Below are 11,325 nucleotides of genomic sequence, written 5' to 3' on the forward strand. Positions count from 1 at the left end.
TCCACGAGAATGATGAGGGATACAGATCAGGTCAATAGTCGAAATCTTTTTTCCTATCCGAGGGATATTGAAAACAAAAGTACTAAAGTTTAAGATGAGAGCAAGGAGTTTTACAGAGGATTTAAGGGGAAAGTTTTTTTACAGAGAGGGTGGTTGATATCTGGAAGTTGCTGCCAGAGGAGATGGTAGAGTCAGAGGCAACCATGGGTTTGACTGTGTACTGTAGAAGGACATGACCCTAATTCTAACAAATGCAGAGGGTTGTTGACTGTAGAGATGGGGTTGCAGAGGATTTTGATACTAAGATGCCACACATTAATATGGAGGTCCAAGAGTCATACACAATATAAACAGGCCTTTCAGCCCATCTTGTCCATGTTGACCAAGAGGCCCTTCTAAGCTAGTCCCACTTGTCTTGGTTTAGCGCAGTCCCTTTCCTATTCACACACGTGTCCAAATATTTTAAGATTGTGGTTAATGTACCTGCCTCAACCACTTCCTCTGGCAGCTTGTTAAATATACTGACCACGCTCTGAGTGAAAAGGTTGTCAATGAAATCTTCCCTCTCTTACCTTGAACCCAGTTCCACTTGTTCTTGATGAACTGATCTTAGGAAAAAGCCTGTGTTTATTCATCCTAACCATGACTCTTATGATTTTGTCCATCTCTATCAGATCACCCCTCAGTCTCTTACACTCCAAGGAATAAAATCACGGCCTATTCAGCCTTTGGAATACTATGAGCATCTTTTGGCCCCATATCTAAGGAAGGATGAGCTGCTATTCGAGAGGGTCCAGAGCAGGTTTACAAGAATGATCCTGGGCATGAAAGGGTTAATGGATGAGGAGTGTTTTATCACTCTGGGTCTGCAGTCATTAGAGTTTAGAAGGACAGGGGGAGACCTCCTTGAAATCAATCGAATGTTGAAAGGCCTGGATAGAGTGAATGTGGGAAGGATTTCTCTGATAGAACATAGAACATAGATGTTGTGCTGACCAGCTAAATAGCATATCTAAAACACCCAAACACTAAGCCCTCCTACCTACACAACGTCCATATCCCTCCATCTTCCTTACATCCACGTGCTGTCCAAATATCTCTTAAAATGTTTCACTGTATTTGCCTCTACCCCCATACCAGGCATCCACCACTCTCTGAGTAAGAAACTTAACACTCACATCCTCTTTGAACCTACCCCCCCCCCACCTTTAATGCATGCCCTCTGTCTTCTGTGCACAATCCAGTTCTGAATCCAAACAGCCGATTCACTGTGGGCCCCAAGCATCCCAATCTTCTGGATTAGCCTCCTAAAGGGACTTAGTTAAATGACTTACCAAAATCCATGTAGACAACATCTACTGGTCTACCCTCAGTAATCTCTCTCGTCACCTTGTCAAAAAAATTCAATCTTGTTGGTAAGCCACGCTTGCTCTCCATAATTAGGCCATGGGCTTCCAAACACTCATATATCCTATTTTTAAGAACGTTCTCCAACAATTTCCCTACAACTGATGTGAGATTCACCTGTCTATAGATCTCAAGATTTTCCCCTGTTCCTTTCTTAAATAGAGGTACACAGTAGCCAGTTGCTAGTCCTCCAGGATCTTGCCTGTGGCAAGATACTAGTCCAAGATACTAGTCAAGCCACCTAGTATAGTTGTGTTTCGCCTCCCTGGGGTAAGTCCCATCAGGCTCTGGGGTCTTATCCACCTTAATATTCATTAGGAGGCCCAACACTTCCTCCTCCTTGACCTTCGAACGCTCTAATGTATTTATACGCAGATCTCCTGGTCCATATCCTTTTCCTTGGTAAATGCTGAAGCAGAGTACTCAGTAAGGAACCCACTCATATTTTTTGCATCCGAGCAAATTCTTCCCCCTTTATCCTTGAGAGGCCCCACCCTCTCCCTAGCTATCCTTTCACTCTAGATGTATGTACACTTTCATTCTATTTGCCAAGGACTTTTCATGGCCCCTCCTGGCTTTCCTAATTCCCTTCCTTTGTTATTTTCTGGCTTCTTTATACTCCTCACCTGCTTCATTTGATCTGACTTCTGAAGCTTTACATACTTTGCCTTTTACTTCTTGACTAAATTCATCACCTCTCTGGACATTCCAGGTTCTCTTATCTTTCCACCACGTCCTCCCTTCTAACAGGAACACACCCTTCCTGTACTCTTGTGCAGTTGGTCTTTAAACACCATCCACATGTCTGATGTGGACTTGACAGAGAAAAGGTGCTCCCAACTAACTACTCTTAGTTCTTCCCCTTCTCCAACTTAAAACTCTCTCTTAAGGACCATATCTATCTTTATCTATATCTACACTGAAAGTTAAGGAGTTGTGGTCACTGTTGCTGAACTGCTCACCCACTGTCAGGTCATCCACCAACACTGTACAACCCCTCCTTAAATTGAACCATCCACATATTGATTTAAGGAAGTTTCCTGGATACATTTAAATTCTGCCCCATATGAACCCCTTACACTAAGAAGGTTCCAGTTTATACTAGGGAAGTTGAAATCCCCCATGACAATAACCCTATTATTTTCAAATATTTTGTTAATCTGATTACATATCTGTTCCTCAATGTCCTGGTGGCTATTTGGGGTGTGTAGTACATTCCCATCAGTGTGATTGCCCCCTTCCCATTCCTGAGTTCCACCCAATAGACTCAGTATCTGAAAACTCCATTATGTCTCCCCTGTGGTCACTTCTTCCTCAGAAAAGGTTCCATGATCCAAGAACTTGAAACCCTGTTTACTGCACCATCTCCACAGTCACTTATTCATCCATGCAGTCACCCATTCTGGCCTGCACTAGCCTGTTGCACCAGCAGTATTCCGGAGATTACTACCTTGCAGGTCTTCTTCTTCAGCCTCCTTCCTAACTCCATTTACTTACTGCGTAGGACCTCTTCCTCTTTTCTGCCTTTCTCATTGGTGCCAATATGCTCCACCTCCCTCTTGAGAATATCCTGCAGCTGCTCTGATAGATCCCGGACCCTAATCCCCGGGAGGCAGCACACCGCCCTGGTGTCTCTGTTGCGGCCACTGAATCTCCTTTCTGTCCCCCTATCAATCCCCTAGAACTACCACCATGCCTGTCCATACCCTTCCCTGTTGAGCCTCAGAGCCGGTCACAATGCCACCAACCTGGTTGTGGCTGCCATTGCCCAATGGGTAAACCCTCCCCCTCCAGCAGTGTCTCCTATTGCTGAGGGGAATGGCCACAGGGGAAACCTGCACTGACTTCCTAATCCCCTTACCTCTCCTGGTGCTCACCCATGTACGCTGGGTGTGGCCACCTCTTCAAACGTCCCGTCTATATTATCTTCGGCTTCCTGAATGATCCTGAGTACATCGAGCTCCAGCTCCAACTCCTTGACCCAGTCACTGCGGGAGTGGGGGAATGTAGGATCTGGGGATTCAGCCTCAGGATAGAGCAGGGATTCCTAACATTTTTAATGTCATGAACCAATACCTTTCAGCAAGGGGCCTGTGGACCCTAGGTAGGCAGCACCTGGAATATAGGGACGTGCCTTTAGAATGCAGATAGGAGGAATTTCTTCAGCCAGAGAGTGGTGTGGAATTCATTGCAACTGACGGCTGTGGAGGCCAACTCATTGAGTATATACAAAACAGAGGTTGATAGGTTCTTCATTAGTAAAGGAGTCAAAGGTTATGCGGAGAAGATTATGATGACAGAATATAATATTAATGGTAAGGCTCTTGGCAGTGTGGAAGATCAGAGGGATCTTGGGGTCTGAGTCCATAGGACGCTCAAAGCAGCTGCACAGGTGGACTCTGTGGTTAAGACGGCATACAATGTGTTGGGTTTCATCAATCGTGGAATTGAATATTGGAGCCCAGAGGTAATGTTGCAGCTATATAGAACCCTGGTCAGACCCCACTTGGAGCACTGTGCTCAGTTCTGGTTGTCTCACTACAAGAAGGATGTGGAAGCCATAGAAAGGGTGCAGAGGAGATTAACAAGGATGTTGCCTGGATTGGGGAGCATGCCTTATGAGAACAAGTTGAGTGAACTTGGCCTTTTCTCCTTGGAGCAACAGAGGATAAGAGGTGACCTGGTAGAGGTGTATAAGATGATGAGAGGCATTGATCGTGTGGATAGTCAGAGGCTTTTTCCAGGGCTGAAATGGTTGCCACCAGAGGACACAGGTTTAAGGTGCTGGGGAGTAGGCACAGAGGAGATGTCAGGGGTAAGTTTTAACTCAGAGGATGGTGAGTGCGTGGAATGGGCTGCCGGCAACAGTGGTGGAGGCAGATACAATAGGGTCTTTCAAGAGGCTTTTAGATAGGTACATGGAGCTTAGTAAAATAGAGGGCTATAGGTAAGCCTAGTAATTTCTAAGGAAGGGACATGTTTGGCACAACTTTGTGGGCCGAAGGGCCTGTATTGTACTGTAGGTTTTCTATATTTCTATGTTTCTAAGGCAGTAGAATGGGTCTAAATAGGAATAATAAATCAGCCAATATCAAATGTCAGACCTGATATGAGGGGAAAAATGGGTCTGTTCCTATGTATTTATGGTCTTTTCACCTCTCCCTATAACCCAGTTCCTTGAGTTCTGGCATTGTTGCTGTAAATCATTTCTACACTCTTTCTGATTTAATGGCATCCTTCCAACAAGATTGAAGACTATACAGTAAATGTAGCCTCACCAGTATGACAGTTAATCAGAAGCCAATGTCAGTAAACATTTTCAGAGAGTTGAGTGAGTAGTCTTCTGCAGAGCTGCCATTTTCGAGCTTGCTGAGAGAAGTATCAGTACAACATACAGATCGAGAGCTCTTCATATCACTTGTCTGGAATTTTGGCTCCCTTATCATTAATTACGCAGCTGCTGTTGTTTTGGTACTAACAGGAAGTGCCTAATTCCTTAAAAATCTCCTTTGATGTGTAAGAAACTGGGTTGGGTAAGCAAAGCTTTCTAATCATCTCCGGTGGATAGAACAGAACATTCTCTTGAGTGGCCGTCTCAGAGAGTATGCCAGTAGTTTCCGAAGGTGAGTGTGTGGGGATATTTCCATATAAGATAGAACTCAGGGCACTATAGTAGTATAGCGGTTAGCACAACACCGCGGAATGTGCGCAGTTTCCCTGAGCTCCAGTTTTCTCCCACAGTGCAAGCATATACAGGTTAGTAAGATTATTGGTCATTGTAAATTGTTCCGTGATCAGGCGAGGTTTACTCAGGTTTGTTGGGGATTGTGGGGCGGTGTGCCTCGAACAGCTGGAAATCCTACACCGCGCTGTATTGTTAAATAATTAAATGAATAGCTGGGTGGGTTGCTGGGTAGCGCATGTCATTGGGCCAGAAGGGCCTGTTCCACACTGTATCTCAAAATAAGTAAATAAATGCAATTTAAATCTTTCAAACTCTCCACCCTTGAGGTTGATATATAGTTCAGTCACACACATACCGTATAACATAGAACATAGAATAAAGTACATAGAACATTGACCAGTACAACGCACTACAGGCCCTTTGGCCCACAATGTTGTGGTGACTCTTTAACTTACTCCATGATCAATCATAACCCTTCCTTCCCACATAACCCTCCATTTTCCTTTTGTCCATGTGCCCATGAGATTCTCAAATGCCCCTAATGTATCTGCCAACATGTTCCACGCACCCATCACTCTGTGTATAAAACCTACCTCTGACGTCTCATATATATAGAAACATAGAAAGCCCACAGCATGATACAGGCCCTTCGGCCCACAATGCTGTGCTGAACATGTACTTACTTTAGAAATTACCTTAGGTTACCCATAGCCTTCTATGTTTCTAAGCTCCATGTATCTATCCATGAGTCTCTTAAAAGATACTATTGAATCCGCCTCAACCACAGTCGCCGGCAGCCCATTCCATGCACTCACCACTCTCTGTGTAAAAAAGTTACGCCTGACATCCCCTCTGTACCTACTTCCAAGCACCTTAAAACTGTGGCCTTTAATGTTAGCCATTTCAGCCCCAGGAAAAAGCCTCTGACTATTCACATGATCAATGCCTCTCATCATCTTATACACCTCTATCCGGTTACCTCTCATTCTATGTCATTCCAAGAAGAATAGGCTGAGTTCACTCAACCTATTCTCATCAGGCATGCTCCCTGATATTAGTCATGGTCTATTTCTGTGCGATTACTCTTTGCAAAAGCTAGCAGCCGAGTTTCTATGTTTTGTGGGTGTCTGAGAAGAGGACGAATTTCAGGTTATGTACTCTAAACATACTTTGATATTAAATGCACTTTTGAAACCTTTGAACCTTTAAATACTACACTGAATTAGGCAAAAAGTATTCTCCCCAGCCACTAGCCCTCTTGAGTCTTGTAAGTGTCTCTAAGTAGAGCCAAGGTTAGATTAGACATATTTTTGGACACTAAAGGAAACTAAAATTAAGTTATTACTTTGACATGAACCAAGATATAGTGACAATATGTAGCATCCAGACAGACTGTTCTAATTATAAGTTTTTTGTGGTAGCAGAAAGGAAGACAGAAGATAGAAGGTAGTGTTTCTGTTACACAGAACATGCAGTGGAGGCAGACAGATAAAGTGCATGGGCCACGATGAGGTAGTTTAAGGGTTTGACTTTAGTGTACATGGGGTTGGTTCAAGAATCTGATAGGTGTTGCTCTTGAAACTGGTGGCATGTTTTCTCATGCTTTTGTATCTTACGTCACTGAGGGCACAGTCTCAGATCAGAAGAACATCCCTTTAGAACAGAGATGAGGAGGAATTTCTTTAGCCAGAGGGTGGTAAATCTGTGGAAGTCATTGCCGCAGGCAGCTGTGGAGGACAGTCATTGTGTACATTTAAAGCAGAGCTTGACAGGTTCTTGATTAGTAAGGGTGTGAAAAGTTACGGAAGAAGGCAGGAGAATGGGGGTGAGAGTCATAACACATCAGCCATAATTGAATGGAGGAGCAAACAACAAGCTGAATGGCCTAATTCTGCTCCGGTTTTTGTGGTCTCATTCCCAATGGGAGCTGAGGGGGTGGCGGAGAATAGAAAATAATTGGTGTAGAAGGGGTCCTTGATTATGCTGACACCTATCCCAAACTAGAATATAAAAGCAAGGATATAATGTTGAGGCTTTATAAAGCACCGGTGAAGCCTCACTTGGAGGATTGTGAGCTGCTTTGGACCACTTATCTAAGAAAGGAGGTGTTGATGTTGGAGAGGCTTCAAAGGAGATTCACAAAAAAGGAGCCAGGCATTGAAAAGCTTATCATATGAGGAGCATTTGATGGCTCTGGGCTTGGACTCACTGGAATTTAGAGAATGAAGGGGAATCTCATTGAAACCTATCAAATGTTGAAAGGTTTCAAATGAGTGGATGTGGAGAAGATGTTTCTTATGGTAGGGGAGTCTAGAACCAGAGGACACAGCCTCAAAATATAGGAACATCCTTTTAGAACTGAGATGAGGGGGAGTTTCTTTAGCCAGAGTGCGGTGCATCTGTTGAATTGGTTACCACAGGCAGCTGTGGAGGCCAAGTCGCTGAGTATATTTACGGCAGAGGCTGATAGATTCTTGATAAGTCAGGGCATGAAGGGATACGGGAAGAAGGCAAGAGATTGGGGCTGAGAAGGAAAATGGATCAGACATAATGAAATAGCAGAGTAGATTTAAAGGGCCAAATGGCCTAATACTGCTCTTACATCTTATGGTCTTGTAGGCCAACTTCACCCATAGGAAGACTCTTACGTTCCAATGAGAATAAGCTCACCCTTTCAATTCTCCTTCTTATTAAACCTCTCCATTCCAGGCAAAATCCTGATGAATTTCCTCTGCACTACGTCTCCTGCTACTACATCCCTCCTGTAGTTGGTTGACAAAAATTATAAGAAACAGTCCAAATGACATCCCAAATCTTTTACTCAAATTTACTTTCAGGTTTCCTGTGTCTGTCGTATTTTGGCATCAAATTCTTAGCAGAGGGTGGTGGATGTGATGAGATGAGAAGAGTTGGAATTTGCTGTGGTGATGATTGGGATCATCATTAATAACACTGGACAATTGATACCAAAATTAAGGAAGGTATTTTTGTTGGTCAAACAGGTCATCAACGACAGGCAATTTGAAGAACTTCTAGCGGGACCGGAGAAAATCACACAGAAGGCATTAAAGAATGTTGATGAAAATATTCTTGGCAACTACAGAACACCAAACTACATGTGGCTGGTTGACAACATGCTTCAAGAATACTAAACTATGAAGTGCAACACGTCACTAAAAATTCATTTTGTGCATTCCAATTCAAACTTCTTCCCTGTAAATCCTGGCGTTGTTAATGGCGAGCATGTGAAAGGTTTCACCAGGACATTGATCATGGAGAAATGATATCAGGGAAACAGAAATCCATCAATACTGACTGATTATTGTCCAATACTTAAGTGAGAAGCTTCAGGCACTGAGTACAAATGAAAATCATCAACAAAGTAATTTTAACTATTGCCAAGTGTCAGCACTGTTATGCAATTAAACACATTGTATTCAAGAAAAGTTTCTCCAAATTCCTATGTGATACATGTATTTTGAAATTATATTTGTGTTCAGGTTCAAGTGGTCCATCACAAACAATAAAAAGTTCTGAGGAAGCAACACTTTCGAAAAAAATTGTTGTCCTCTGTTACCAGGGCAACTGATTGAGCTGGGCCTAGTGGTTCCAGAGACCAAGATTCTGACCTCGGCTTGTAGCTGTACGGAACTTGTACATTCTCCCTGTGACCACATGATTTTCCTCCTTCATCCCAAAGATATGTGAGCTGGTCCGTTAATCGGCTTTTGTAACTTCTAATGTGCAGGAGAGGGACTAGGTTCAGATTTATTTATCGCATGTGCATCGAAAAATAGAGTGAAATGGTTGTGTGCATTAACAACAAACACACCCAGTGATGTGCTCAGAACAGCTCACAAGTGTTGCCACGCATTTTGGCACCAATGTAGCATTCCAACAATGCTCAGCAGAGCAGTACAGAACATAACACGACAGAAAACAGCAAGCAACAACTGTGAAACAAGCATCATTCCTCCCAGATCCATCGACCCACGTACACTGCCCCCACCCCCAGGGCAAGGGGTCTTCTTCGGCCTCCAGTGGACTCCTGGATTTGCAGACTGTTGTGTGTTTCATATTTCAGTTAATATCTGAGTAATCTTGTATATATGTTAGTTGATTAAGCATTCTTTCTGGTTTAAATAATTCATTATGAGTTATATGTAAAAATGTATTAATTGCATATGTCATCACACATGACACTTGCGTGCACCTCACTTAAAGTAAAGATGAAGCTATTCCCGCATTCCCAGACTCCCATGTCTTTTTTTGAATTAGCTTAATGTTTTGAAGTTAAAAAACTTCACACAAACAGTGGGTCCTGCCTTCCCCAGCAGACTCATGGGGATTCACAAAGAACCTGGGGGAAGTTGACAGGAAGATGGAGAGAATAAAATTGGGACTGGGGCAAATGGACACCTGAATGTTGGTGCAGGGCCAAAGGGCCTGTATCTGTGCAGAATATATCTGCTGTGTCACTCTAAGAAGGGTGAAAGTCTCTCGAAAGAGAAACAGAATACGCAGAGAATGGAAGGAAATCCCACAGTGCAAACAGGAACTGAAAGGAAACAAGCAAACAGGATTGTCAGCAGTATGTCACAGCACGTCCTCCTATCTGCCAGGGCCTGTGGTGTAAAGATGAAGGAGGACCTTGATGAGGGAGCAGGAAGAGCCAATTCCCTTTGGCAGACAATACAACTGCGAGCAGGCATGGGTCAAGCAAGTGGGGAATTGAGATCAGCCAATATTGTGGGCTGAATGGCCCGGATCCTGCTGTAACATTCTATGCTCTATGTACTTTTGACCCAGAGGGCCGTGTGGTAGTATAGCACTTAGCGTGGTGCTTTACAGTTCCAGTGATCACTGATCAGAGCACAATTCTCGCTGCTGTCTGTAAAGACTCTGTACATCTTCCCATGACCAGCTGGATTTCCTCTGGGTGCTCCAGTTTCCTTCCACATTCCAAAGACGTGCGATAAGAGTTAGGGCTGGTAGGAAGTGGGCATGTTATGTTGGCACTGGAAGCATGCCAATGTGTGCGGGCTCACTCCAGCACAATCCTCGCTGATTTAACTTGACGCAATCGATGTATTTCACTGTGTGTTTCAATGTTGGAGTGTACACGTTACAAACAATGCTAATCCTTAAGTTCTTTTTAAAGGGTCTTTAACTCACTGCCTGGAAGAATTGTACAGGGAGGGACTCTTCTCACACACACTCTAGTTCAGGGCGATCTGCAGAGCTATGAGCTGGGCACGGAGAACCCTGAACAACATACACAAAACATAGAACATCACAGCACATTATGAGCCTTTCAGCCCACGATATTGTGCCCACCATGTAAAACTCCTTCGTGATTCTTGACTGGTCAGGGCATGAAGAGATATGGGGAGAAGGCAGAAGATTGGGGCTGAGAGGAAAACTGGATCAGTTGTGATGAAATGGCCGAGCAGACTCGCTGGGCCAAATGGCTTAATTCTGCTCCTATATCTTATGGTCTTATTATCAATCTAACCCTTCCCTCATGTACAGCCCATAGTCCTCCATTTTTCTTATGTCCATGTGCCTATCCAGGTCATTCATAAATGTCTTTTAGGTGTCTATCACAGCCGCTGACTTGGCTGTGCAGCAGATTTGGAAACTGTGCTCATGAATATGCAGGTCTCAACTAAATATTGTTTCATTAAAGAATTATTTAACTTCCTTCTTTTCATCGTGGTGCTTGTCAAGACTTGGACACACCTGGAAAAGAGGGATGCTTATGAGAGAATGCTGTTCTTGGACTACAGTTCAACAATCAACTCCATAATTCCCTCCAGGCTCGATAGGAAGCTCAGAGACCGTAGCTTTCACCCTGCCTTGTGCAGCTGGATCCTAGACTTCCTGTCAGGTAGCCGGCAGTTGGTAAGAGTGGGCTCCCTCACTTCCACCCCTTGACCCTCTACACAGGAGCCCCTCAGGGCCGTGTACTAAGCCCCCCTCCTTTACACTCTATATACCTTTAACTATGTCATCACCCACAGCTCCAACCTGCTAATTAAATTTGATGACAACACTACAGAGATTGGCCTAATCTCAAATAATAATGAGTCAGTTTACAGAGAAGAAACCATCTCTCTGACACAGTGGTGTCAAGAAAACAACTTCTCCCTCAATGTCGCAGAAACAAAGGAGCTGGTTGTGGATTACAGGAAGAATGGAGACAGGCTAACCCCTAGTGACATCAATGGATC

At 43.8% G+C, this 11,325-nt stretch overlaps 1 long non-coding RNA gene across 1 annotated transcript; it reads left to right on the top strand.

Moving 5' to 3' along the window:
* Window positions 1-4,744: 4,744 nt before the first annotated feature.
* On the top strand, window positions 4,745-9,338 carry LOC132406629 (uncharacterized). The gene is made up of 2 exons (XR_009516207.1): window positions 4,745-5,030; window positions 8,095-9,338. It is a non-coding gene; the product is annotated as an uncharacterized LOC132406629 (long non-coding RNA).
* The last annotated feature ends 1,987 nt before the right edge of the window (window positions 9,339-11,325 follow it).

This window comes from Hypanus sabinus, chromosome 2, assembly GCF_030144855.1.
Source record: "Hypanus sabinus isolate sHypSab1 chromosome 2, sHypSab1.hap1, whole genome shotgun sequence".
Lineage (NCBI taxonomy): Eukaryota > Metazoa > Chordata > Chondrichthyes > Myliobatiformes > Dasyatidae > Hypanus > Hypanus sabinus.